This window comes from Tenrec ecaudatus, chromosome X (assembly GCF_050624435.1).
Source record: "Tenrec ecaudatus isolate mTenEca1 chromosome X, mTenEca1.hap1, whole genome shotgun sequence".
Lineage (NCBI taxonomy): Eukaryota > Metazoa > Chordata > Mammalia > Afrosoricida > Tenrecidae > Tenrec > Tenrec ecaudatus.
This window is the reverse complement of record NC_134548.1, coordinates 168,455,813-168,461,091: the sequence shown is the minus strand read 5'-3', so window position 1 is coordinate 168,461,091 and position 5,279 is coordinate 168,455,813. Positions and strand designations below refer to the sequence as shown.

Genomic DNA, 5,279 nt, shown 5'->3' with positions numbered 1-5,279 from the left:
TATATGTATATATGTAGATTTCTAATTTTGTGAGTAAAACTTCCATCTTACTGCATTAACTTATATTTTTTGGATTACTCACAAGGTTGAACATTTTAGAGTTGAATAATTATGATGGAGACCATATAGAAGCAAACCTAAAGTGTTTATCATATAGCGTTTTACAGAAAGAGTTTGCTGAATCCTGCTTTAATGAATTGGACTCCTATTTCTCTCCCACCCTAAATATTCTATGGCTCACTAAAACCTGAGAATGAGCCAAGCACAAACAAACAAAACTTAGTGAACTCCAAATGGGTAATTTGAAAATTGATATTCAGGTTCCAAAAGGTAGAGGGTCAGCAAAAGAGAGGAAGACCTTAGTGGCTACAAAAATGGACTGCAAAGAACTACTTAGGACAGGCAGTTAGGGTGTCCTAGGCTGACCCTTTCAGCCTCACCATCATCTGATAGCTTGCAAGGCACGTCCCTCGAGACAAGTCATCTATGCTCTGTGTTTTGTCTCTGAATGGTCCTTTAAATTCCAGACCTCAACAGAGGTCAGGTTGTTTTGTACTTCTTGAATTATTCTCCTTTTATTCCTTTCTGAAACAGTAGCTATTATTTCTCCCAAACTCCATGTACCGAAGAAGGAAGATTAGTTGTCTCCTTACTTACCAATTCTGGTTTGGAGTAATTTTTCCCTCTGTCCTTCTTCAAAAACTCAAGCATCTTTGATTTACCCTTCTTCATTAGTTGAATACCTCCTGAGTCATTCTCCATTTTTTACCCAAGAAGCCATATGTTCATTAATGATAAAAAACAGTACAAATTACAAACCAAACTGCAGTCTCTCTTTTGGCACATCAAAAGAAGTTTTTGTTTTCAGCTGGTTACATTGTTAATTCCATAATAGCATTCACAGGATCACTGCGGTTGTTCCTCTGGGCCCGGACTGCCTTTGCTCTTGATACATTTGTTTGTGACACGACCAATTCTATGTCCTTAATGTCCACACCTGTTTCATCAATCTCTTCCTCTGCACTCTCCTTTGGTACAGTTGGAATTTGTGTGTTTTTTTGAATGTTTGAGACAGCTTCACCTTGAACTTTGACTTTCTCAGAACCTGCTAACTGTGTTTGCTGAGCTAAATCCTCCATCTAGACTTCTAAAATGATGTAGGTATCTGAAGTGAGGCTCTTATAGACACCTGGATTTGTGACAACAAAGAGGATATCCTTAGGTTTCTGGTTAGTGCCTCTCGTAACCCCTGTAACTTGCTGAAGCCCCAATTTGGACATAACCTTCTGTGTTTTCTTTTCACTCCAGCGACTGATTCCTCATAAGTTCAGCTTAGCTTGTCGTGTGGTTGCCTGCGTGGAATCCTGTTCTTTGTGCTCTGGTACTCACTGATTCATCACTGCCCGATTCTGGTCCAGATCCTACCTCAGGCTGTGGCAACTCCTGCTCTGCAGCTATGGCTACACACAGCATTTGGTACAGGAAATTTGGAACCAGGATGCCGGCAAAGTCATCCTTCATTTTAAATGAAGATCAGATGACTGCTCAGCACACCATTCTTTCCAATGTCATCAGCATTGCCATTCACTGTAGTACTTTCAAGTTTTCCATTGCAAACACTCTATATTCTGACCATCTCTTGTTATCTTTCCAGCTCAATTATTTGGGCACTCCTTATTACAATAATCCTCCAACTCCACAAAAACCTCTGAATCGTTGACCCTAAACTTTTCACTCTCCATCATCTTGTTTTCTGTAATGTTCTCACTTTTAGCTCTACAGGGCCCAGCTTCCATGCCCATCATTTAAATTAATTATTTGCCAATACCTTTAACTACCTTACATCTCTTCTCCCTCTGCCATTCTCACCAGATAAAGCCCTAACCAATGGTAGGATTCAGCCGGTTCACCTTGGTTCTGTAGAATCTATATCTAATTTTTTGTTGAGTTTGGCGAACTGGTTGTTAAAATGGCACTCATAATCAGGCTTCTCACATATCTTAGAGAGAGTCTCCACAAACGCATGCCACACATCCACTTACCTACCTACACCTGTGCCCATAGGCTGATATTTCGCTTTCTTTTTTGTTGGCCTAGCGTCCATTCTGACTCCCGTTGACTACATGTGTGCAGAGTTGTTTCCAGGCTGTGATCTCTCGGAAACTGACTTCTAAGCCTGTCGTCCATGACATCCTAACAGGGTTCTAGTCCCCAACCTCTCCGTTGGTATTCAGGTGCTTAACTATTTTCTCCACAAAGAGACATCTTCTGTTTTGTACCCTTAACCAATGCAAACCTTTCCATTTGTGCATTAGATACTATTTTTTTTCCCTTGCTACTCAGGATCCTTGATTAGTCATTGGACGCCTAATCACAAGCTTGGCAGTTCAAGCCCACAAGCAACTTCACAGGAGTCCATAAAGGTTTGCAATTTTGGAAACCCTATATAGAGTCATTGCTGTGATTTTTTAGAATCAAATCAATGGCAGTGAGTTTGTTTTTTTGGTTTCTACTCAGGGATTTTGCTCCCCCAAATTGTTCTACTTTCCTTCTTTTGAATTACTATCTGCCCCCACCCCTTTTCTTGATTTCCACAATTTCCTTCAGTTCTTTCTCTCTTAATAAACATTTAAAAACAATTTTAGATTTACATAAAACTTACAAAGATAATACAAAGAATATCCATATACTCTCCTACTTTCCCTTCCTGTTAACCCCTTACATCAGTACAGAACATTTGCTCAAACTAATGAACCAGTATCTGTACATTAATTTTAATTACAGCCTTCAGTATGGATTATAATTCAATGTAAAGAGAAGCAATATCCTCACAACCGACCAATAAGTGACATCATGCTAAATAGAGAAAAGGTCACATTTGTCAGGGACATCATCTGGCTTGGATCCACAATCAATGTCTATAGCAGCAACAGTAATCAGAAGATCAAATGACTCATTGTATTCAGTCCATCTAACTGCACAAGATATCTTTAAAATGGTGAACAATATGAGTGTTCCCTCGAGGACAAGGATGCACCTAACTCCAGGCCATAGTACTTTCCATCTCCTCCTATGCATGTGAAGGCTGGACACTGACTCAGGGAGACCAACGAGGAGTGGTTGTGTTTGCATTGTGGTCCTGGTGAGGAATACTGAAAGCACCATGGACTGCTCAAAGGACAGACATATCTGTGTTGGAAGAAGCACGGTCAGAGTGCTGCTTAGAGGCAAGGACGGCAAGACTTCCTCTCATGTACCATGGACATGTTTTTAGGACAGATGGATGCTTCGATTAGGAGAGCATGAGTGATAAAGTAGAGGGGCAGTGAAAAGGGAGAAGGCCTTCAGCAAGTTGGCTGGACACAGTGGCTGCAACAACGGGCTCAAGCATAAGAACAACTGTGAGGGGGGCACAGGACCGGGCAGTCATCAGCTCTATCGGCTGCAGGGTCCTATGAGTTGGAAATGACTTGAAGGCCTAGTTCTTGAGTTTTTCCTGAATGTACTTTTTCTGTTCCAGAATCTCGTGTAGGACCACACGTATTTACACATCATGTATCCTAGGCTTTTCTTGGCTTTGACAATTTCTCAGTTGTTTTTTTCTCCATCACTTTGAGAGTTTTGAGAAGTACTAGGCAGGTACTTTGTTAAAACATCATTTAATTATGGTTTAACTGATGCTTCTTCATGTTTAGTCTTGGATTACGGGAATTTGAAAGAATGAGCACTGAATAAAGTAATATTTTCATCGCATTATATCAGGGGTACATGCTATCCCTGTGACTGATCACTGGTTATATTAACCTTAAATTTTTATATTTGCCAGATTTCTATACTGTACATTTACTCCCTTCCCTTTTTTATATTCTACTCTTTAGAAAAGCCACAATTTGTGAGTTTCTTGTACCGTGGTGACTTGCAATTTGCTGTGACACAGGAAGTTATTTCAGCAGTATTTTATATACCAGCAGGGTCACTCATGGTGGGCAGTTGTCAGCACAGCTTCCAGATTGACAGACTAGGAACACGGCCTTAGAAAGCTACATTTAATAACTGGCCAGTGAGGACCTTAGGAATAGCAACAGCGTCAGAGGATGAGCTCCTCAGAGTAGAAGACATTGAAAAATTTGGCTGGCGAAGAGCTGCTTCCTCAAAGCATACTTGACCTTAATGATGTGGTTTGAGTGAAGCCTTGGGACCTTCATTTGCTAATGTAGCACCACTTGAAATGAGAAAAACCACTGCAGACATGCATTACTAATCAGAATGTGGAGTGACAAAGTATGAATCTAGGAAAAATGGAAGGTAATAAAAATGAAACAGAATATATAATGATCAATTTTCTAAGCATCACTATGCTAAAATGAACTGATATGGGCCTTTTTGAATCAGAGAGTCATATGGGCTACTGTGCCAGAAATTACAATTTAAAGAGGAACAGAGTCACATTGTCAAAAGGGTTATTTCAAGACCTCTCCTGTAGTAAAATGTTGTTAGTGATAGGATAAAATTCATACATGTACAAAAAAGACCAGTTAATACTACTATTACTAAAATTTACACACCAACCACTAATGCCAAAGATCAAGAAATTTACCAACTTCTACAGTCTGAAATTTATTAAACCTGTAATCAAGATGCATAAAGAAGGATCAGTAGTTGGAAAATATGGCCTTGGAGACAGAAACAATGCCAGAGATCACATGTTAGAATTTTTCAAGATGAATAGTTTATTCATTGCAAATACATTTTTTAACAAAACTTATATAAATGGTGACTACACACACAGACTTCACTGGATGGAATCCACAGGAATCCAATTGACTACATCTGTGGCAAGAAATGGAGAAGCTCAGTATCATCTGCCAAGATAAGGCCAGGGACCAACTCTGGAACAGATCATCAATTGGTCATATACAGAAAGTGTAAGTAGGGCCATTAAATCAAAGGATAGGTTTGAGTATACCCCATTTGAATTTAGAGACCATTTCAAGAACAGACGAACCACTGATGAGTCAAGACAGGTTGGGTTGTGGGTTGACATCAGGATATTATGCATGAAGACAGCACAGGGTCATTAAAAAGACAGGAAAGAAAAAATACCAAAATGAAGGTCATAAGAGACTTTAAAACTTGGTCTTTAATGTAGAGTAGTTAAAGAAACTGCAAGAAATAAAGTAAAAGCTGGTTAGAAGATCTCAAAATATAGCTCAAAGTATGATAATGAAATGTGCAAAGATTTGGAATGAGAAAACCCAAAAGGAAGAAGACACTCAGCA

At 39.4% G+C, this 5,279-nt stretch overlaps 1 pseudogene; it reads right to left on the bottom strand.

Annotated features, from left to right (window-relative positions):
• Positions 1-872: 872 nt before the first annotated feature.
• On the bottom strand, positions 873-1,521 carry LOC142433867 (nascent polypeptide-associated complex subunit alpha pseudogene; annotated as a pseudogene).
• Between the last annotated feature and the right edge of the window lie 3,758 nt (positions 1,522-5,279).